The sequence below is a fragment of the Stegostoma tigrinum genome, chromosome 22, assembly GCF_030684315.1.
Source record: "Stegostoma tigrinum isolate sSteTig4 chromosome 22, sSteTig4.hap1, whole genome shotgun sequence".
In the NCBI taxonomy this organism is placed as follows: domain Eukaryota; kingdom Metazoa; phylum Chordata; class Chondrichthyes; order Orectolobiformes; family Stegostomatidae; genus Stegostoma; species Stegostoma tigrinum.
The window spans coordinates 15,680,897-15,704,662 of NC_081375.1; positions in this window are offsets into that span (position 1 = coordinate 15,680,897).

The following is a 23,766-nucleotide window of genomic DNA, read 5'->3' on the forward strand; positions in this document are numbered from 1 at the left end:
CTCCCTTGCATGTCTGTTGTTTGCTTGTCCTAGTCATTTTGTTCCAGTCGAACTGATGGTCATCATTGTCTCTGTGTGTTGGGACAAGTGAATATTGGTCATTTTTTTTACTGCCAGCTGATGTTCATGTATCCTGGTCATCAGTTTAATCTCCGTTTGTCCAATGTAATGTTTATTGCACTCACTGCATGGGATTCCGTATCATCCTGGTCCTGTTTACTGTCAGTATGGGATCTTTAGTCTTTGATAACAATTGATGCAGAGTTGATGTAGATTTGTGTGCAATCATGATCTTATGCAGCAAAGATGTTGTTAACAAGTCAGTGGGTTTCTTCTAATTTTGTGCGTTGATTATGACTAATGTGTCATTCACGTACCTGATTCACAATTCAGTTGGATTATATGAAGGGCTGTGTGCTCCAGTCTCCGCAATGAGACCTGAGATGGGTGATCCCATTGGTATGCTGTTGATCTGTTTGTATATCTGGCCAGTGAAATGCTTTGTGAGGCATAAATGTAATAGTTTCAGTAAGCTCCCCTTGCTGATGTTGCTAGTGTTCAGGGTCAGTGCTCCTGATCCTTCTAGTAGTGTGGCCAGTGTCTCTCTGGCCAACGAAATGTCAATGGATGTATATAGTGCTATAACATCAAAGGAGGGCACAATTTCATCCTCATCAATTTTTGTGTTCCTGAGCTGTGTGAGAAATTCTTGGGCCGAATGGATTGAGTGTGGGGATCAGCTAAGCTGGTGTTTAAGTCTCGATTGTAATTACCTCGCTAGTTTGTATCTAGTTAAGGTAATGTTAAGGAGACTATTGGTCTGAATGGTACTTCAGACTTGTTAATCTTGGGGAGTCTGTGGAAGGTGGGTGGGGCCGGGGGTTGTTTGCTGTTTGAGCCATCTAGTTTCATTCTGCTGTAGTCAGTGTTAGTGATCTCTCCTGCATGTTTAAGTTTCCCAAATGTATAGGTTATCCTGTTCTCTAGCTATGCAAATAAAACATTGGCACACCACAGAACAACTGATTCGGCGAGCTAACGAGCGACTGCATCCACAAACCAAGCTGCACATTTTCACTAAGACCTTAAAGACCTCACAAAATGGTTAAAACGAGATTTGGGCATAGGATATGTAGGGGGTTGAGGTCAGTTCACTAAACTGGTTAGCATGCAGCTGTAACTAATGTGAAAAGCATGGGTGTGATTCCCATTGAAGCTGCCATAGACTTGGAACCTGCCTCTTCACCCTGCTCCTGAGAGTTAAGGCAATGGTAAACCCACCACTGTCAAAAAGCTGTCCAGAAAACAGGCTCAAGCTGAAGCGTCAGACAATGAACCAAACACTTGTCATCAGGCAGAGCACCAATGAATGGATGGGAAAATAAGGGAAGAGAGGGTGTGTCACAACAAGTATACTGTAGAACAGTCTGTAACCACATTACAGGAAATCAACTCAAGGTATTATAGAGGAGATTTATGAGGAGAATGCCAGGAATGAAAAATTTCAGTGATGAGAAATGAGTGAACAGGAAGTGTTTATTTTCTTTGGAACAGAGAAGGCTAAGAGGAGATTTAATTGATTTACCCAAAATTACATGGGCCCTAGAGAGAAAGTGATAAGAGAGGCATCTTTTTCTTTCAGTGGAAAGGTCAATAGTAGGGGAATTGTTCTAAATAATTTGTTGAAGAATTAGTGCCGATGTAAAGGTAATTTCTATTGATACAAAGAATTGTGGGGGTCTGGAACTCTGGAGAGGAGATGGTCATTATTTGGAGAGCAAGAGAGATTGAATGTCGAGGGGGATATTGGTGGAAGGAGTCAGAATACCACAAGGTGATCATTGATAAGAGAAACAGCTCAGAAGGATTGTAGCTCATTGATAAAGGGGTGTAATAAAATCCAGGAAGTTGAGCCATTGATAGAGTGGGGAGAAATTTGGCACAGTGAGGAAGTAGTTATCAATGGAAGAGCCTGGAAGAATCAACAGTTGATGAGGACAACATTGCCCACTCTGCTTTCATTCATGAACAATATCCATAGGTTTTGAGTTTCTACCACAAGTCTCCATGTGACCAGCAGACCAATCCTTGGCCTTTATTGCAAGGGTCCTGAGGTATAGAAATAACCAAGTCTGGTTGAAGTTGTGCAGAGTTTTGATGACCCTACGTCTGGAGTACTGTGTGCAGTTTTGGTCTCTGCATTTAAGATGATATACTTGCGAGGAAACTCAACGTTCACTGATTTGGTCCTTGGGATGAAGAAGGTTATCTATAATGAGAGATTGAGTAAATTGGGTTGATATTCTCTGAAGTTTAGACTAATGAGAGGTAATCTCATTGAAACATTTAAAATCCTAAAGAGGTTTGACTGATGGAGGCACTGAGGGATTGTTTCTTCTGGTTGAGGAATCTAAAATACTGACACTCAGTCACAGGATGAGCAGTCAATTATTTGAGATGAGAAGCAATCTCTTCAGTCAAAGAGTTGTGAATCTTCAGCATTCTCTGTCCATGATGGTTGTGGACACTCCATTGTTGTATTTAAGGCTAAAATTGACCAATTTTTGGTTACTGCGGAATTGAGGCATATGACGAGCAGCAAGAAATTGGAGGTGAGCCCAAGGTCAGCTATGTTTGTACTGAGTGATAATGGGAACTGCAGATGCTGGAGAATCCAAGATAATAAAGTGTGAAGCTGGATGAACACAGCAGGCCAAGCAGCATCTCAGGAGTACCTGTGCTCCTGAGATGTTGCTTGGCCTGCTGTGTTCATCCAGCTTCACACTTTATTATCTATGTTTGTACTGAAGCAGGCTCATTGATATATTCCTGCTGCTATTTCTAGCGATTCTGTTCTTGTGGCTGCCAGGGTGTGGAAAGGACCCAGACTTTTCCAGAGTCCCTCCTTTCACATACTTGAGAGGTGGAATATTTGATTCACCAAGTCTGGGTTGACTTGCGCTTTGTTTTGGCAACACCCAAGAAGATCAATAGACAAGTGAGAGAGTTCAGGTGCTGACGTGTGTCAGAGTGCACAGGGGGTGGGGCAGGAAGGATCAATAGAAATGATAACAGGCTTGCCCAGCGAGCCAGGGGGACAAGCACCTGCTGGCGGTCAGCTTACATGCTCCACTTGGCAGACGATGCTGCCGTTTACGTACTACTCTTCCCAAGATTGGAGAAATCCAGCACCATTGATTATAGTAAAGCACAAGGGAGTTTTGCTTTGGCAGTTTTGGTTCCCACCTACTCCAAAGCATCCATTTTAGGCCGTTAAACTCAGCTAAAGACCATGCCCCAAACACACACACACACAGACACAGACACACACACACACACACACACACACACACACACACACACATACACGGACACACACGCATGCACACCAATCTGAACACATGCCCACACACACACAAACATACAACTACTCACACACATGTAGATGCACTCTCATACAGTTTTACACACACCTCACGCATACAGAGATAGTAGGAACTGCAGAAGCTGGACAATCCGAGATAACAAGGTGTAGAGCTGGATGAACACAGCAGGCCGAGCAGCATCTTAGGAGCAGGAAAGCTGACGTTTTGAGCCTAGTCCCTTCATCAGATCTAGGCTCGAAACATCAGCTTTCCTGCTCCTAAGATGCTGCTTGGCCTGCTGTGTTCATCCAGCTCTACACCTTGTTACATCACACATACACTTTCCTCATAAATACATGTCCTCCCCTCACAAAAGTAGCACGCATTCACACACCCGAATAAGTTTTGAGAAGATTTGTAGCTCAGGTTGAGGTTCTGGATGTGAGTTTGCTCACTGAGCTGAAAGGTTAGTTTTCAGACGTTTCGTCACCATTCTAGGTAACATCATCAGTGAGCCTCCAATGAAGCACTGGTGTTATGTCCCACTTTCTACTTATGTGTTTAGGTTTCCTTGGGTTGGTGATGTCATTTCCTGTTCTTTTTCTCAGAGGGTGGTAGATGGGCTCCAAATCAATGTGTTTGTTGATGGAGTTCTGGTTGGAATGCCATGCTTCTAGGAATTCTTGTGCGTGTCTCTGTTTGGCTTGTCCTAGGGTAGATGTGTTGTCCCAATCAAAGTCCCAATCAGCAACAAACCCAAACAAACAGACAAACCGTGCCCAGAAACCATAACCATTCTCCCCTACATCAAAGACATTTTGGAAATGACTGCCAGACTACTCAGACCTCTTGGCATCATGGTAGCCCACAAACCCACCGACACACTAAAACAGCAGCTAATGAACTTAAAAGACCCTATACAGACAGCAAGCAAAACGAACGTCATTTACAAAATACCTTGCAAGAACTGTGACAAACACTACATTGGACAAACTGGCAGAAAGCTAGCCACCAGGATACATGAACATCAACTAGCCACACAACGACATGACCCACTATCACTCGTATCCTTACACACAGATGAGGAAGGACACCACTTTGATTGGGACAACACATCCTACGACAAGCCAAACAGAGACAAGCAAGAGAATTCCTAGAAGCATGGCATTCCAACTGGAACTCCATCAACAAACACATTGATTTGAAGCCAATCTACCACCCTCTAAGAAAAAGAACAGGAAATGACATCACCAACACAGGAAGTGACATCAGCAACCCAAGGAAACCTAAACAGATAAATAGAAAGTGGGACATAACACCAGCGCTTCATTGGAGGCTCACTGATGATGTTACCTAGAATGGTGACGAAACGTCTAAAAACGAACCTTCCAGCTCAGCAAGCAAACTCACAACCATTCACACACCCTTATTCACCCTCTCTCACATATTGACACAAATCACTGACACAAGCAGATGTGCAGCTTCATTCATCCTTATTTTCACCGGTAAACACCCCTTAATCTTATATGTACATTTATAAAGAAATGAAAATAATTATATAGCAAATAAGTTCCATCTGTACAAACAAAAAATGCAAGATGTATTATGTTCATTCTTGACTGGTAGACTTATTTTCATTATTGTGATCCTGATATTAATACTTTAAAGCAAAACACACACTGACTGGAATTCATGTCAATCACTTACTGGTAAGAACGCCCTGAGTCTCCTATTACTTGACATATTTCCCCTGAAGGTTTTCTGCCAGTATTGTGCTCTGCTTTGAGGTGTGATGTGAGATTCATGTTTATATGTAACACACAGGAAGGATCACTGCAGCAAAAGCAAGAAAGAACAACAAACAAAACCAATTGTCAAAATGTTTATTTTATACAAAGCATTAGCTCAAATAATATTTTAAGCTGCTTATGCTTATTTTACACATGGAAAGTTTAAGGATAAGAATATTTTGGAATGCAATTCTGTCTGGTCTGTCCCAAAGCCCAGCCAAAATTGAGCCTTGTATTTAGGTGTTTAATTTTTTAAATGAGCTATGGGCAATAGGCCAGTGCCTATTGCAGCTCACAGGCAGTTCCCATGTTTCAGGAACACAGATTTTGTGCTGTGTGTTTCACTGGCCATCACTCAAAGGAGATAATTGTGGGCTATAGGGGTAGGAGATGGTGCAGTGACAAGACTGAAGCCATCGGCACTACAAGAAGGCTCTGCTATGAAAACCTTGCCTATTGGAGGTGACCTAGCTGAATTTCGGCTAGAAATTCCGAGTAAGAATATTAGACACAAAACCTGCCTTTCTGTTAGGGATCAGACATTTGGTCGAACATTTCTAATAGTAAGGAACCTGACAGCTAGCTCAGCTGCTTGTTACTCCTCATATCAGCCTATCCTGCTCCCAGCCAGGCCCATCAGTTATATGATGCCTCACCATTATAGGATCACCACAGAATACAAAGATAGGCGTCAGCATCAAACCTCTGCTGAAAGCAGCCCTTTTTAAACCGCTGTCTCTTGAACACACACACGTCCCACAATATGAGAGGTCACGTAATCAGATTTCAGACAAAATAAAAATGACATTGGTGTGAAGGACCATAGGACTGGGCTAGGCTAGGCAGTGTGGGACTGTGGGTGGTTGCTGAAAGGATGCTATCCAGGGTGTGGACGTGAACATATGGTGCACGTGTGATAACATCTACTGTGTGGAGCTCACCTCTTGACTCTGCAGAGGCTTTGCCCATTCTACAAGGCACAAGTCAGGAGTGTGATGGAATGCTCCCCACCTACCTGCATGAGTGTAGCTCCAACACTCAAGAAGCTTGACACTGTCCAGGACAGAGGAGCCTGCTTAATTGGCGCCACATCCTCCATCATTAGTATTCACTCCCTTCCTCATCAAGATACAGTGACAGCAGTAGGGTGCCATTAATAAGTTAGAGTGCAGCAACTCACTAAGGATTATTTGACAGCACCTTCCAAACCTATGATCGCTACCATGTGAAAGGTCAAGGAGATCACCTGAAGATTTTTTCCAATCATCATCCATCTCAGAATTGTATTGTTGTATCTTCACTGTAATTTGGTCAAAACCTGGAAGTTCCTCACAATGGACACTCAGGGTGTAGCTACACCATATGGACTACAAAAGTTCAAAACGGGAACTCACCAGAATCTTTTTCAGGGCACTTAAGAATAAGCTATGTTAACTGGTGACATTGGCTAGGCTAGTGATGTCCAAATTCCAAAAAGAAATAAAACAAACATAAATAAAGGTACAACTCTTGTAGAGCAGTCCCTTATCTTAACCTTTTACTATTTTTTATTCACTCATTGGACATGGACGTCACTGGCAGGATCAGCATTTATTACCTGTTCCCAATTGCCCTTGAGAAGGTGGTAATGAATTACCTTCTTGAGCTGCTGCAGCCCATGTGCCCCAATGTGGGAATTCCAAGATTTTGACCCAGTGACAGTGAAGGAGCAGCGATATACTTCCAAGTCAAGATGGTAAATGGCTTGGAGGGGAACTTGAAGGTGGTGGTGTTCCCATGTATCTGCTGCTCTTGGCGTTCTAGATGGAAGACTTTGTAGGTTTGGAAGATGCTATCTGAGGATCTTCAGTGAATTTCTGCAAGGCATCTTGCAGAACATCAGTGGTGGAGGGAGTGGATGTTTGCGGATGTAGTGCCAATCAGCGGGAAGCTATGCCCTGCATGGTGTCAAGCTTCTTGAGTGATAGAATACTCTCCACTCGCCCCTATCCTGGCTAGTGTGGAGTATTCCATCACACTCATGACTTCTGATGTGTAAATGATGGACAGGCTTTGGAGAGTCAGAAGGTGAGTTACTCGCTGCAGTATTCTTAGCCTTTGACCTGCTCTCGTAACCACTGTGTTTTTGTGATGAGCCCAGTTGAGTTTCTGGTCAATGTCAACACCCAGGATGTTGATATTGGGGGATTCAGTGATGGTATGCCATTGAATATCAAGGGATGGCGGTTAGATGATCTTTTATTGGCGATGGTCCTGGTCTGGCATTTATGTGGTGCAAATGTTACTTGACATTTGTCAGCCGAAGACGTGGGATTGTTCAGATCTTGTTGCATTTGAAGATGGACTGCTTCATTGAATTGAATTGGCTGAAGACTGGCATCTGTGGTGCTGGGGGCCGATGCAGGAGGCCAAGATGGATCATCTACTTGCACTTTTGGCTGAAGATTGCTGTGACTGCTTCAGCCTTATCTTTTGCACTGATGTGTTTCATCCTTCCATCATTGAGGTTGAGGATATTTGTAAAGCCTCCACTCCCAGAGAGTTGTTTATATGTACACCACCATTCACAACTGGATTCAGCAGGACTGCAGAGCTTAAATCTGATCTGTTGACTTATGGGATCTCTTTGGTCTGTCTATGCCGTTTGGTATGCAAGTAGTCCTGTTTGGTAGCTTCACCACATTGACACTTCATTTTGAGAATGTCTAGTGCTGCTCCCACAATCATCATTGAATCAAGATTGATCTCCTGACTTGATGGTAATGGTTGATTGGGGGATATGCTGGGCCATGAAGTTGCAGGTTGTGCTGGAACATGATTCTGCTGCTGTTGATGGCCCTCAGCGCCACATGGATATTCAGTCTTGAGTTGCTAGATGCATTCAAAGTCTGTCCCATTTAGCATGTCGTCAGTGCCACACAACACATTGGAGGGGATTCTCAATGTGAAGCTGAGACTTTGTCTCCACAAGGGTTGTGTGATGGCCACTCTTACTGATACTGTCATGAACAGATACATCTGCAGCTGGCAGATTAGTAAGGATGATATCAAGTGTGCTTTTCCTTCTTGTCGGTTCCCTCACGACCTGCTGCAGATCCAGTGAAACTGCTGCGTCCTTTAGGACCCAACCAGCTCGATCAGAAGCACTGCTGCCTGAGCTGATCTTGGTGGTGGCCATTGAAATCCCTATCCAGCTTACATAGTGTGTCCTTGTCACCCTCAGTCCTTCCTCCAAATGTTGTTCGTCATGGAGTTGTGCAGATTCATCAGCTGAGGGAGAATGGTATAGAGTAATCAACAGGAGGTTTCCTTGCCCAAGCTTAACCTGAAGTGTGAATTTTCTTGGGGTCTAGAGACAATGTTGATGACTCCCAGGGAAACTCCTTCCCAATTGTATGCCACTGTGCCACGACCTCTGCGGGGCCTGTCCTGCTGGTTGTACAGGATATATTCAGGCATTGTGATAGAAGTGTCTTGGACATTGTCTGTAAGGTATGATTCAATGAGTATGACTCTGTCAAGCTGTTACTCAACTAGTCTGTGAGACAACTCTCCTAATTTTGGCACAAGACACGAGATGTTAGTAAGGAGGACTTTGCATAATGGACAGGGCTGTTTCTGCCATTGTCTTTTCAGGTACCCAGGTCAATGCCATCCTGTTTCATTTCTTTGTTGAGCTTTTGTAGTGACTGATACAACTGAGTGGCTTACTGGGCCATTCCATGGGTAATTGAGAGCCAACCACATCTGTGTGATGGAGTCATATATAGACCAGACCAAGTGAGAATGGCAGATTTCTTTGGTAAGCCAGCTGGGTTTTTCTGACCATTGATAATTGATGCATGGTCATCAGAAGATTCTTAATTCCAGCTATTTTTTTAATTGAGTTCAAATTCCACCAACGTCATCACCAGGATATTAGCTGAGTTTCTAGATTAATAACCTAGTCATAAACCACCAGGCCATTGCCTCCCCCATTATACTCGAACACATGTAATGATTGTGTTTGACACCACTTTGTCCTGATAATATGGATTAACTGTATTTGTAGACCTACTGTAGTAAAAGTGTCGTGTACAGTTTCTGAGTTATGACAATTAATTGGGAATTCTGGTGGCATGGAACTACTACGTTTCATCATTATGGTTGCCATTTATATCTGAAAAAAGTGCACACTTCTGGTATGAGTTGTATTGGTTGACATTTTGGGTAGCCCTTAGCATAGGCACTGAGAGATGGCACTGGAAATATGTTGAGTTGGCAGTTTGCAATACCAGTGTAGACAATAGCAGGACAATCCGACCCCACCACCCAAGACATTTTTCCATCCCCACCCTTGTCTGCCTTCCGGAAAGACCACTCTCTCCGTGACTCCCTTGTCCGCTCCACACTCCCCTCCAACCCCACCACACCCGGCACCTTCCCCTGCAACCACAGGAAATGCTGCACTTGTCCCCACACCTCCTCCCTCACCCCTATCCCAGGCCCCAAGATGACTTTCCACATTAAGCAGAGGTTCACCTGCACATCTGCCAATGTGGTATACTGCATCCACTGTACCTGGTGTGTCTTCCTCTACGTTGGGGAAACCAAGCGAAGGCTTGGGGACCGCTTTGCAGAACACCACCGCTCGGTTCGCAATAAACAACTGCACCTCCCAGTTGTGAACCATTTTAACTCCCCCCCCCATTCCTTAGATGACATGTCCATCATGGGCCTCCTGCAGTGCCACAATGATGCCACCCAAAGGTTGCAGGAACAGCAACTCATATTCCGCTTGGGAACCCTGCAGCCCAATGGTATCAATGTGGACTTCACAAGCTTCAAAATTCCCCCTTCCCCCACTGCATCCCAAAACCAGACCAGTTCATCCGCTCCCCCCACTGCATCACAAAACCAGCCCAGCTCTTCCCCTCCACCCACTGCATCCCAAAACCAGCCCAGCCTGTCTCCGCCTCCCTAACCTGTTCTTCTTCTCACCCATCCCTTCCTCCCACCTCAAGCCGCACCTCCATTTCCTACCTACTAACCTCACCCCGCCTCCTTCTGTCGTCCCTGGACTGACCTATCCCCTCCCTACCTCCCCACCTATACTCTCCTCTCCACCTATCTTCTTTTCTCTCCATCTTCGGTCCGCCTCCCCCTCTCTCCCTATTTATTCCAGAACCCTCTCCCCATCCCCCTCTCTGATGAAGGGTCTAGGCCTGAAACGTCAGCTTTTGTGCTCCTGAGATGCTGCTTGGCCTGCTGTGTTCATCCAGCTCCACACTTTGTTAACAGAAGGTGCTGTGGCATTTGGTAAAGGCTTTAGTTCTTACTTCAAGGATTCTTCCCCAATATATTCCCATCAAATGTAGAACATAGTTACCATCTCCGCGGCATAATGGGAGAATGAGTACAGGACAGAGAGTAGGGTAAGCTGCTGAAATGGTGAAATACATTCATCCATTGTACAGTAATTGTGCATTGTTGAGTTAATTCAGCTAGAACTTGCAATGGGAGTACTAGGACAGAGCATATCTTTACAGTTGATAATGGTAGGAAATGGCCTGTCCTTCACAGTCTCTTTACTGTTAATTTGGCTCCAAAATATTACATATGGCATTGAAACTTAGTCCAGCTTCTTCAGTCTTCAGCCTGAAGCATATCTGAGTATTATTGTTGACAGCTTCAACGTTCCTTCATGCTTAAAGGAATAGACTCACCACTGAGAGATGATAATCTTCCCAATCCTAACAAGTCAGTACCTTGTTAGGTTGGGTGGAGCTTGCTTTACAAGCAATGGCAAGTTGATCACAACATTTTGTCAAGATTTGCAATCTGTGTTCACTTTGCAGACAATTGAGGTGGCTTAGTGGTTAGATCTGTTGCCAGGTACCTGGGTTTACTTCCAGCCTTAGGCAACTGTCTGAGTGGAGTTTGCATATTCTGTGTGGGTTTCCACTAGGTTCTCTGGTTTCCTCCTCTTATCCAAAGATGAGCAGGTTAGGTGGATTGGACTTGCTAAATTACCCATAGTGTTCAGGGATGTGTATTTTAGGTGTGTTAGCCATGCGAAATATAGTGTTACAGGGATAGGAGAAGAGGTTGGCTCTGGATGGGATGCTCTTTAGAGGACTGATGTGGTCTTCTTTGGCTGAATGGCCTGTTTCCATGCTGTGGGGATTCTATTTATAAATAATTAAATTCTCAGCCCTCACAGCAACCCCTGCTGCAGCTTCTAAGAATTACAGTAACACGCAAAATTCAGACACTGTCTCATGTATTATTCTTTTGAAATCTTTCCAAAGCTTGAAATGGGAAATTCCAGAGAAATGTGACACCACTTACAAAGCATTTGTGATATTCCTGTGGAGGCTGTGGTAACTTAACTCATCTAAGAGGAAAATTCTCAGAATTCTTGAAACAAGATAACAGCACTGCTGTGAAACTGTGATAATAAAATGTGAGGCTGGATGAACACAGCAGGCCAAGCAGCATCTCAGGAGCACAAAAGCTGACGTTTCGGGCCTAGACCCTTCATCAGAGAGGGGGATGGGGGGAGGGAACTGGAATAAATAGGGAGAGAGGGGGAGGCGGACCGAAGATGGAGAGCAAAGAAGATAGGTGGAGAGGGTGTAGGTGGGGAGGTAGGGAGGGGATAGGTCAGTCCAGGGAAGACGGACAGGTCAAGGAGGTGGGATGAGGTTAGTAGGTAGCTGGGGGTGCGGCTGGGGGTGGGAGGAAGGGATGGGTGAGAGGAAGAACCGGTTAGGGAGGCAGAGACAGGTTGGACTGGTTTTGGGATGCAGTGGGTGGGGGGGAAGAGCTGGGCTGGTTGTGTGGTGCAGTGGGGGGAGGGGATGAACTGGGCTGGTTTAGGGATGCAGTGGGGGAAGGGGAGATTTTGAAACTGGTGAAGTCCACATTGATACCATATGGCTGCAGGGTTCCCAGGCGGAATATGAGTTGCTGTTCCTGCAACCTTCGGGTGGCATCATTGTGGCAGTGCAGGAGGCCCATGATGGACATGTCATCAAGAGAATGGGAGGGGGAGTGGAAATGGTTTGCGACTGGGAGGTGCAGTTGTTTGTTGCGAACTGAGCGGCGGTGTTCTGCAAAGCGGTCCCCAAGCCTCCGCTTGGTTTCCCCAATGTAGAGAAAGCCGCACCGGGTACAGTGGATGCAGTATACCACATTGGCAGATGTGCAGGTGAACCTCTGCTTAATGTGGAATGTCATCTTGGGGCCTGGGATGGGGGTGAGGGAGGAGGTGTGGGGACAAGTGTAGCATTTCCTGCGGTTGCAGGGGAAGGTGCCGGGTGTGGTGGGGTTGGAGGGCAGTGTGGAGCGAACAAGGGAGTCACGGAGAGAGTGGTCTCTCCGGAAAGCAGACAGGGGTGGGGATGGAAAAATGTCTTGGGTGGTGGGGTCGGATTGTAAATGGCGGAAGTGTCGGAGGATAATGCGTTGTATTACAACGCATTATCCTCCGACACTTCCGCCATTTACAATCCGACCCCACCACCCAAGACATTTTTCCATCCCCACCCCTGTCTGCTTTCCGGAGAGACCACTCTCTCCGTGACTCCCTTGTTCGCTCCACACTGCCCTCCAACCCCACCACACCCGGCACCTTCCCCTGCAACCGCAGGAAATGCTACACTTGTCCCCACACCTCCTCCCTCACCCCCATCCCAGGCCCCAAGATGACATTCCACATTAAGCAGAGGTTCACCTGCACATCTGCCAATGTGGTATACTGCATCCACTGTACCCGGTGCGGCTTTCTCTACATTGGGGAAACCAAGCGGAGGCTTGGGGACCGCTTTGCAGAACACCGCCGCTCAGTTCGCAACAAACAACTGCACCTCCCAGTCGCAAACCATTTCCACTCCCCCTCCCATTCTCTTGATGACATGTCCATCATGGGCCTCCTGCACTGCCACAATGATGCCACCCGAAGGTTGCAGGAACAGCAACTCATATTCCGCCTGGGAACCCTGCAGCCATATGGTATCAATGTGGACTTCACCAGTTTCAAAATCTCCCCTTCCCCCACTGCATCCCTAAACCAGCCCAGTTCATCCCCTCCCCCCACTGCACCACACAACCAGCCCAGCTCTTCCCCCCCACCCACTGCATCCCAAAACCAGTCCAACCTGTCTCTGCCTCCCTAACCGGTTCTTCCTCTCACCCATCCCTTCCTCCCACCCCCAGCCGCACCCCCAGCTACCTACTAACCTCATCCCACCTCCTTGACCTGTCCGTCTTCCCTGGACTGACCTATCCCCTCCCTACCTCCCCACCTACACCCTCTCCACCTATCTTCTTTGCTCTCCATCTTCGGTCCGCCTCCCCCTCTCTCCCTATTTATTCCAGTTCCCTCCCCCCATCCCCCTCTCTGATGAAGGGTCTAGGCCCGAAACGTCAGCTTTTGTGCTCCTGAGATGCTGCTTGGCCTGCTGTGTTCATCCAGCCTCACATTTTATTATCTTGGAATCTCCAGCATCTGCAGTTCCCATTATCTCTGCTGTGAAACTGTGACTTCCACAAATCAGTATTGACAACAAATCAGACAGCACTTAGTTACTGATTAATTAATTTTCAACAGTCCCCTAATTATCTTAGGATTGAGAGGGTTGGAACTGTTGAGCAGTAAGAGCTGAGCCTGCTTTCAGTGGAAGGAAAATAGGTTCAGAATTGCGCAGGCTTTGTTCAAGGACAGCTATAAGCCATCCTCACCAATACTGGTTGGTCAACTTTAGTTGGATACTCAGGAGAGTTAGTTTTAACAGACTTTGGCTCCTTTCATGAAATAGTAGTTGGCCAAATTCCTGCTTAAGGACCTAATCTGAAAATTAGTTTGCCCGATGCTTGCTCTGCTCACGCTCAGCAGAATTACATGTGACTTATGTCAGTAGTCCTTAAAGGATGGTCTGGAGGCTGTGATCAAAAGAGTAACTTTTTCCTTCAGTTATGTTACTGTGAAGTCAGATAGAGGAGTCATTCTTCTCACAGCTCCGGAACATGACTGCAGGCCCATATTCAGCAGCAACTCCTCCACCAGCCCCATTCTCTTCCATCCCTTCGAGCAGTTATCTTAGGGTCAAAGATATGGGCTAAATGACCCATCGTGGGCATCAAAGTGATGGGCTGCCTCTAGATCAGTGACAAGGCTGGCTAATTCCCAAGAACCAATTATGGACCTTCTTCTAATGTGTGCTGCTGGTGAGCAAGATGATTCTTGCAAAGAATAGACGTCATGATGCTTCTGCATCTCTTCAATCTCACCCTCTCTCCAACTCTCTCGCGCTACATGCCCCTTTGAATAAAGCCTCAGTACAGCACTTTTTATTGATTTCTCTCAGTCTGCCCTGTCACCATCAATGATTGTTGAACAAAATTATTTCAGTCCTCTGCTCCTACATTGCTTTGTTAATTCCTTTTTTTTTGGATATCTCTCCATGGTCTTCCTACTGAAATGAATCACTGTATTGAATTTCATCTGCTACTTGTTTGTGCATTGGACTAATCTCCTACGTCCTTTTGAAGTTGTACACTATCTTTCTCACATTTCATGATGCTCTACATTTCAGACTATCCACAAATTTTGAACTTATGCCCTATACCCTGAGGTCAACATCATTAATATATATGAAGAAGACCAATGGTCCCAGCAGTGATTCTTGAAGAGCTCTACTGCAAACATTGCTCCAGTTTGAAGAGCATCCATTAATCATTCCTCCGTGTTTCCTCTCACTCGGCCAATTTCATATCCATATTGCAACTGACCCTTTTATTTTATGAGCTGCAACTTTGCTCAGAAGTCTGTTATTGGCACTGCAAACACCTTTTGGAAAGCCATGTATACCATACCAGAGGCATTCACGAACAAAAACAAAGTTCCTGGAAAAGCTCAGCAGGTCTGGCAGCATCTGTGAAGGAAAAAAACAGAGTTAACGATTTGGATCCAGTGACCCTTCCTCAGAATCTTCATCTGAATTCTGAGGAAGGATCACTGGACTCAAAACATTAACTCTGATCTTTTCTTTCACAGATGCTGCCAGACCTGCTGAGCTTTTCCAGCAACTTCTGTTCTTGTTCCTGATTTACAGCATCTGCAGTTCTCTCGGTTTCTATATCAACAGCATTGCCTTCATTAATATTGTCCGCTACTTCTTCAAAAATCTCCACCAAGTCAATTAAAAATGATGCTGTCTTCACAAATTTGTCTTATTTTCCCTTGGTAAATCCACATTAGTGCATGTGACTGTAGATTTTGCCCCAAGTGATTGATTCTAGAAATTTCTCCACCACTAAAGTTAAATTGGCTCATAGTTGCCGGGCTTGTCTTTGCACCTTTTTTTTGCAAATGTGTAGCATTTTCAATTCTCCTGTCTTCTTACATCACCGTTGAATCAAAGGAAAACTAAAACATTGTGGCTGTAATTTCCACTCTCATTTCCCTCACCATCCTCGAATATATCTCATCTGGTCTTGGTGATTTATCAGTTGTAAATATAGACAGCCTATTCTCTTTACTAATTTTAAATCCTTCTAGCGTATTAATTATCTCTTTCATCATGATCTGGGTAGCATCTCCTCCCTTAGTAAAGGCAGACGAAAAGTATAATATTATCTCTTCAGCTATTCCCCCTGCCTCCAGGCATAAATCCCCTTTGAGGTCCCTATTCAGTTCTACTCCCCCTTTTGCCACCATTTTACTCAATATACGCCTATAGAAATCTTTGGAATTCCCATTTATGTCATCTGCTCGTCTCATTTAAGATCCTCGCCTTGTTTCTCTTATCTGATTTTTCACGTCTTCTCAGAAACTCTTAACTCCATCCTAGCTCTCCATTGTATACCTCACCTGCCATAAGCGCACTCCTTCTACCTCATGTTAATGTCCATTGCTTTTCTTATCCAGACAACTCCTAATTTATCTGCCCTGCCTTTCTCTTTTGAAGGAATATTGTTATGATCAGTTTCCGGACCAATTTCCCCAACTTGTCACCGTTCCTGATGAAATACCCCGGATGCTCTCTCTTGAGGCTGGCAGATCAGTCTCCCAGTTCACAAGGGCATGTGGATCAGTTTATAATCCTCAGACAGTGTAGCTGCTTGTCTGGACCCAGTGACTCTCTGTTCCTCGAGGAGTATTCTTACTGGGAAGGGAATGGAGCTTTCAAACTTCTCAACAAGAATTATTTCACAGAGGTTTTCATAAGTAGTTTCTCTCTTATGCGTCCACACTGTTATGTCTTACTGGGAATAGCTCACTGCAAATTGTCGACATCCTCAAAAGGAGCTTTTCCTAGTTTTCCTAGAAATGTGGTAGCATCAAATGTGGACATTTCTATGGTGTAGCAGTGCAAGCTCACAAAGCATTTTGCGAAGTTTTTTAAAAAAAAGCCTGCATTTGCTGAAACTGACACATGCGTGCTGTGAGCTACTTTAAGTCACATGCGAGCAGATTTCAGGGGGATGTGACTGGGGAGCAGAAGGAGATTGCCGTGGGGGGGATGTGGGGGAATTGGGCAGAGGAGATCAAAAAGGGGTTGGGGAACTTGGGACAAGATCGATTGGGATGAGATTGGGATTGGGGCGGAGGAGATTAGGATGGAGTTGGAGGAGATGGGGATGGGAGTGGCAGAAATTGGGTGGGGATGAAGCAAATTGGAATGGTGGTCAAAGCAGATTAGGATGGGGTTGGAGGAGATCAGGATTGAGGTGAGAGATTGGGACCCAGGAGAAGGAAAGGGGCTCCTAGCTCCTGGACCCTCCTTGTGACCCTGCCCCCACCGCTTCTGAGCCCTATTCCCTTTTCATCCTCGGAATTCCACCCATGTCCTATGACCTCTCTTCCAACCACTGATCCCCATTTCAAAACAGCCCATTCCTGGCTCAGTTCTGTATTTGCACATGACACATCATGCAAAATCTACGTGATAACGTTCGTGTTTGGGACCATGTGCATGTCCATTCCTGAATGACGACACATAGCTGCCCATAATTGCCAGTGTGAGTGAACACAGCCTTTAAAAAATTAGTTTCAAAGAGTCAATTTACTCACTCTAATTATTTCATTTTGTTTGTTGGTTCAAACTGCAGGGCAGTTGCCAGACCAAGCTGTGATGCTGCTCTGCCCGGGGCAATAGGAAACTATAGAGAGGTGTGAACACAGCCCAGTCCATCTCGCAAGCCAACCCTCCATCCATTGATTCCATTTACATTTCTCACTGCCTCAGGAAGGCAGCTGACATAATCAAAGACCCCACCCAACCCTGTTACACCATCTTCTAACGTGTTCTGTTAGGCACAAGATACACAAGCTTAAATACATGTACCAACAAATTCCTGCTGTTATTAAAATTCTGAACAGATCTCTCAAATGTCAAACCTAATGTTGATCTTACTGTTTGTTCACCCTATCCACAGCTGTAACATTGTATTCTTCACTGCTCTTTACCCTGATACACTTTGTATGGTAATGATTTGCCTGTACTGCATGCAAAATAAAACTTTTCACTGTAATAATAGGATCCCATTTAACCAAATATTCATAGGTTAATGAAAGACTAAGTTTCTGGGCTACTAAACATGAGAAGAAATAGTTCCACAACATACATACTCACAGAATAGAAATAAGAGTTGTGTCCTAGAAAGAGAAACAGGCAGTCACTGAATTCCATGAAGAGTAAATAATGGGACGTTTTGGCAGTTATATTTGGCGATATAAGTTGCACAGCCAATATTAAGACATCTGGTTTACTATACTTGCCTCCAACTGCAGGAAGACCATCTCATGGCCTTACACATTAAGTCATCTCCATTTTGGTGTTGGTACTGATCACCAGCAATCTGCAATTATCCTTACCTTTCTCACTCAGCTGGAATTAGAATGAGGTTTTATTATCACTTGGACTCATGCATGTGAGAACAGTGAAAAGTTTACAATCTGCCATTAACGGCGCCATCTTAGGTACAAGAATACATAGAGACACAATGTTAGTACAAAGCAGAAAAACAAAGAAAGCAGACCAAGAAGTTAAACATTACAGTCCTTCTTACTCTAGCATGGAAGAAACAAAGAAACACAGGGTTACTAGTTCAATATCATAGTCCTGGGCTCGCATCCCTCACAAGGCTTGACTTCACCCTCTCTGTCAGCTTGGGGTCTCACCACTGGTCCCCAGGACACATTGCCTGCGCGATGCTCCAGGGCTTCCACACATACTGCTGCGGGGCTCTTCCCCACGTTGCTCTGGGGCTCACAATCCACACGCTGCTGCAGGTCTCACTACCCTGCTGCATGCTGTATTCGCCTCTGGTGCTGAGGAGAGAGAAGAAATAAAAGAGAAAAGAAAAGGAAAGAGGAGGGATAAAAGCAGGCAGAGCAGATGAGCTCTGACAGGAGTGTCTTACTCTGCTGTCATCTTAGTGCTGAGAAGTTAGTAGCTTGGGTAGTTAACTTCTGGGTCCCCAGTAGAGCTGGGTTGTAGGAAGTGGATCCTTGGTACACTCAAATATCATGCACCACTTTTAGATGACTCTGTTTCTATTTACTTTCTTTTTAAAAGTTTTTTTAATATCCAGAAGTGTTCGCAATCATAACCAAATAGTGTTCTTTTCATCATCATCAAATTACCCATAATATTGTTGCATCCATTAACCGCCACCAGCAAATTAATGATGGCGTCCAATTGATTAATTTACATGCAAAGCCCATTGAGGATAAATATAGACCATGAAAGTTGAGGGAGTGGTAGGGAGAGAGGGAGAGGAAGGCTTTATTTCTACTGTGGATGAACTGATTATGTTGGTAAGGATCGCATTAAAATTACAAACACTAAGTCAGATAATTTAAAATTTCCCTTCTGTACAAGTAGATATATCTGCATAAAATGTGTTAATTTTTCTCAACTTTGATTATTGTTCGGGGGCCCAATGTAAGGATTGCAAAAAGAAATCTTCACTGAGTGATATCAGCAGCCAACTTCCTGATTGTTTTCAACTTCAAATGTCTTACTACTTCTTTCTTACCCCTTTTACAGCTCCTTGCTTCTGTATTCTTTGACTGTATGATGACTGTTCTGCGCATGGCAAAAATGTGCAACATGATGTAGTTTGCTATTATTTGAAACATTTTCCAAGAACTACAGTGAACAACCCTGCCTGAGAATGAATGAACTTAGTAAATATATTATAAGATAATAAAATGTGAGGCTGGATGAACACAGCAGGCCAAGCAGCATCTCAGGAGCACAAAAGCTGATGTTTCGGGCCTAGACCCTTCATCAGAGAGGGGGATGGGGGGAGGGAACTGGAATAAATAGGGAGAGAGGGGGAGGCGGACCGAAGATGGAGAGTAAAGAAGATAGGTGGAGAGAGTGTAGGTGGGGAGGTAGGGAGGGGATAGGTCAGTCCAGGGAAGACGGACAGGTCAAGGAGGTGGGATGAGGTTAGTAGGTAGCTGGGGGTGCGGCTTGGGGTGGGAGGAAGGGATGGGTGAGAGGAAGAACCGGTTAGGGAGGCAGAGACAGGTTGGACTGGTTTTGGGATGCAGTGGGTGGGGGGGAAGAGCTGGGCTGGTTGTGTGGTGCAGTGGGGGGAGGGGATGAACTGGGCTGGTTTAGGGATGCAGTAGGGGAAGGGGAGATTTTGAAACTGGTGAAGTCCACATTGATACCATATGGCTGCAGGGTTCCCAGGCGGAATATGAGTTGCTGTTCCTGCAACCTTCGGGTGGCATCATTGTGGCAGTGCAGGAGGCCCATGATGGACATGTCATCAAGAGAATGGGAGGGGGAGTGGAAATGGTTTGCGACTGGGAGGTGCAGTTGTTTGTTGCGAACTGAGCGGAGGTGTTCTGCAAAGCGGTCCCCAAGCCTCCGCTTGGTTTCCCCAATGTAGAGGAAGCCGCACCGGGTACAGTGGATGCAGTATACCACATTGGCAGATGTGCAGGTGAACCTCTGCTTGATGTGGAATGTCATCTTGGGGCCTGGGATGGGGGTGAGGGAGGAGGTGTGGGGACAAGTGTAGCATTTCCTGCGGTTGCAGGGGAAGGTGCCGGGTGTGGTGGGGTTGGAGGGCAGTGTGGAGCGAACAAGGGAGTCACGGAGAGAGTGGTCTCTCCGGAAAGCAGACAGGGGAGGGGATGGAAAAATGTCTTGGGTGGTGGGGTCGGATTGTAAATGGCGGAAGTGTCGGAGGATAATGTGTTGTATCCGGAGGTTGGTAGGGTGGTGTGTGAGAACGAGGGGGATCCTCTTGGGGCGGTTGTGGCGGGGGCGGGGTGTGAGAGATGTGTCGCGGGAAATGCGGGAGACGCGGTCAAGGGCGTTCTCGATCACCGTGGGGGGAAAGTTGCGGTCCTTAAAGAACTTGGACATCTGGGATGTGCGGGAGTGGAATGTCTTATCGTGGGAGCAGATGCGGCGGAGGCAGAGGAATTGGGAATAGGGGATGGAATTTTTGCAGGAGGGTGGGTGGGAGGAGGTGTATTCTAGGTAGCTGTGGGAGTCGGTGGGCTTGAAATGGACATCAGTTACAAGCTGGTTGCCTGAGATGGAGACTGAGAGGTCCAGGAAGGTGAGGGATGTGCTGGAGATGGCCCAGGCGAACTGAAGGTTGGGGTGGAAGGTGTTGGTGAAGTGGATGAACTGTTCGAGCTCCTCTGGGGAGCAAGAGGCGGTGCCGATACAGTCATCAATGTACCGGAGGAAGAGGTGGGGTTTGGGGCCTGTGTAGGTGCGGAAGAGGGACTGTTCCACGTAACCTACAAAGAGACAGGCATAGCTGGGGCCCATGCGGGTCCCCAGGCCTCCTACCCTCCCTCGACCTCTTCATCTCCAACTGCCGTCGAGACATTAACCGCCTCAACCTCTCCACCCCTCTCACCCACTCCAACCTCTCCCCGGCAGAACGGGCAGCCCTCCGCTCCCTCCGCTCCAACCCCAACCTCACCATCAAACCCGCAGACAAGGGTGGCGCAGTGGTAGTATGGCGCACTGACCTCTACATTGCCGAGGCCAGACGCCAACTCTCCGACACCACCTCCTACCGCCTCCTCGATCATGACCCCACACCCGAGCACCAAACCATCATCTCCAACACCATTCACGACCTCATCACCTCAGGGGACCTCCCACCCACAGCCTCCAACCTCATTGTTCCCCAACCCCGCACGGCCCGTTTCTATCTCCTTCCCAAAATCCACAAACCTGCCTGCCCTGGTCGACCCATCGTCTCAGCCTGCTCCTGCCCCACCGAACTCATCTCCATCTATCTGGCCTCCATTTTCTCCCCTTTGGTCCAGGAACTCCCCACCTACGTCCGTGACACCACCCACGCCCTCCACCTCCTCCAGGACTTCCAATTCCCTGGCCCCCAACACCTCATATTCACCATGGACGTCCAGTCCCTGTACACCTGCATTCCGCATGGAGATGGCCTCAAGGCCCTCCGCTTCTTCCTGTCCCGCAGGCCCGACCAGGCCCCCTCCACCGACACTCTCATCCGCCTAGCTGAACTCGTCCTCACGCTCAACAACTTCTCTTTTGACTCCTCCCACTTCCTACAGACTAAGTGGGTGGCCATGGGCACCCGCATGGGCCCCAGCTATGCCTGCCTCTTTGTAGGTTACGTGGAACAGTCCCTCTTCCGCACCTACGCAGGCCCCAAACCCCACCTCTTCCTCCGGTACATTGATGACTGTATCGGCGCCGCCTCTTGCTCCCCAGAGGAGCTCGAACAGTTCATCCACTTCACCAACACCTTCCACCCCAACCTTCAGTTCACCTGGGCCATCTCCAGCACATCCCTCACCTTCCTGGGCCTCTCAGTCTCCATCTCAGGCAACCAGCTTGTAACTGATGTCCATTTCAAGCCCACCGACTCCCACAGCTACCTAGAATACACCTCCTCCCACCCAACCTCCTGCAAAAATTCCATCCCCTATTCCCAATTCCTCCGCCTCCGCCGCATCTGCTCCCACGATAAGACATTCCACTCCCGCACATCCCAGATGTCCAAGTTCTTTAAGGACCGCAACTTTCCCCCCACGGTGATCGAGAACGCCCTTGACCGCGTCTCCCGCATTTCCCGCGACACATCCCTCACACCCCGCCCCCGCCACAACCGCCCCAAGAGGATCCCCCTCGTTCTCACACACCACCCTACCAACCTCCGGATACAACGCATTATCCTCCGACACTTCCGCCATTTACAATCCGACCCCACCACCCAAGACATTTTTCCATCCCCTCCCCTGTCTGCTTTCCGGAGAGACCACTCTCTCCGTGACTCCCTTGTTCGCTCCACACTGCCCTCCAACCCCACCACACCCGGCACCTTCCCCTGCAACCGCAGGAAATGCTACACTTGTCCCCACACCTCCTCCCTCACCCCCATCCCAGGCCCCAAGATGACATTCCACATCAAGCAGAGGTTCACCTGCACATCTGCCAATGTGGTATACTGCATCCACTGTACCCGGTGCGGCTTCCTCTACATTGGGGAAACCAAGCGGAGGCTTGGGGACCGCTTTGCAGAACACCTCCGCTCAGTTCGCAACAAACAACTGCACCTCCCAGTCGCAAACCATTACCACTCCCCCTCCCATTCTCTTGATGACATGTCCATCAAGGGCCTCCTGCACTGCCACAATGATGCCACCCGAAGGTTGCAGGAACAGCAACTCATATTCCGCCTGGGAACCCTGCAGCCATATGGTATCAATGTGGACTTCACCAGTTTCAAAATCTCCCCTTCCCCTACTGCATCCCTAAACCAGCCCAGTTCATCCCCTCCCCCCACTGCACCACACAACCAGCCCAGCTCTTCCCCCCCACCCACTGCATCCCAAAACCAGTCCAACCTGTCTCTGCCTCCCTAACCGGTTCTTCCTCTCACCCATCCCTTCCTCCCACCCCAAGCCGCACCCCCAGCTACCTACTAACCTCATCCCACCTCCTTGACCTGTCCGTCTTCCCTGGACTGACCTATCCCCTCCCTACCTCCCCACCTACACCCTCTCCACCTATCTTCTTTACTCTCCATCTTCGGTCCGCCTCCCCCTCTCTCCCTATTTATTCCAGTTCCCTCCCCCCATCCCCCTCTCTGATGAAGGGTCTAGGCCCGAAACGTCAGCTTTTGTGCTCCTGAGATGCTGCTTGGCCTGCTGTGTTCATCCAGCCTCACATTTTATTATCTTGGAATCTCCAGCATCTGCAGTTCCCATTATCTCAAATATATTATAACCCGCATGTTATCGTAACTATATAAATTACATAGCACCTGTCATGGCCTCAGGACTTTATAAAGCACATCATATTCAATAAACTGCTTTTCTAAAGAGCATACACTGTTGTAATGTAGGGAAATGCAGCAGCAAATGTATACATAATAAAGCCTCAAGCAAAAATAAGATGTGATAAGTTATTCTGTGTTGTATTCAGTTGAGACTAAGGGTGCCAAAACTCCAGGATTGTCCTAGAGTCTCCAGGAATTTAAGATTAACCTCCCAAGACAGTGTGGGCAACAGTCTTGAAGAAAAATCATGGGCCGTTGGAATCATAATGCATTTTATTTCTTGCCTTGGTATGTTGTTGTTTTCTTGTTAC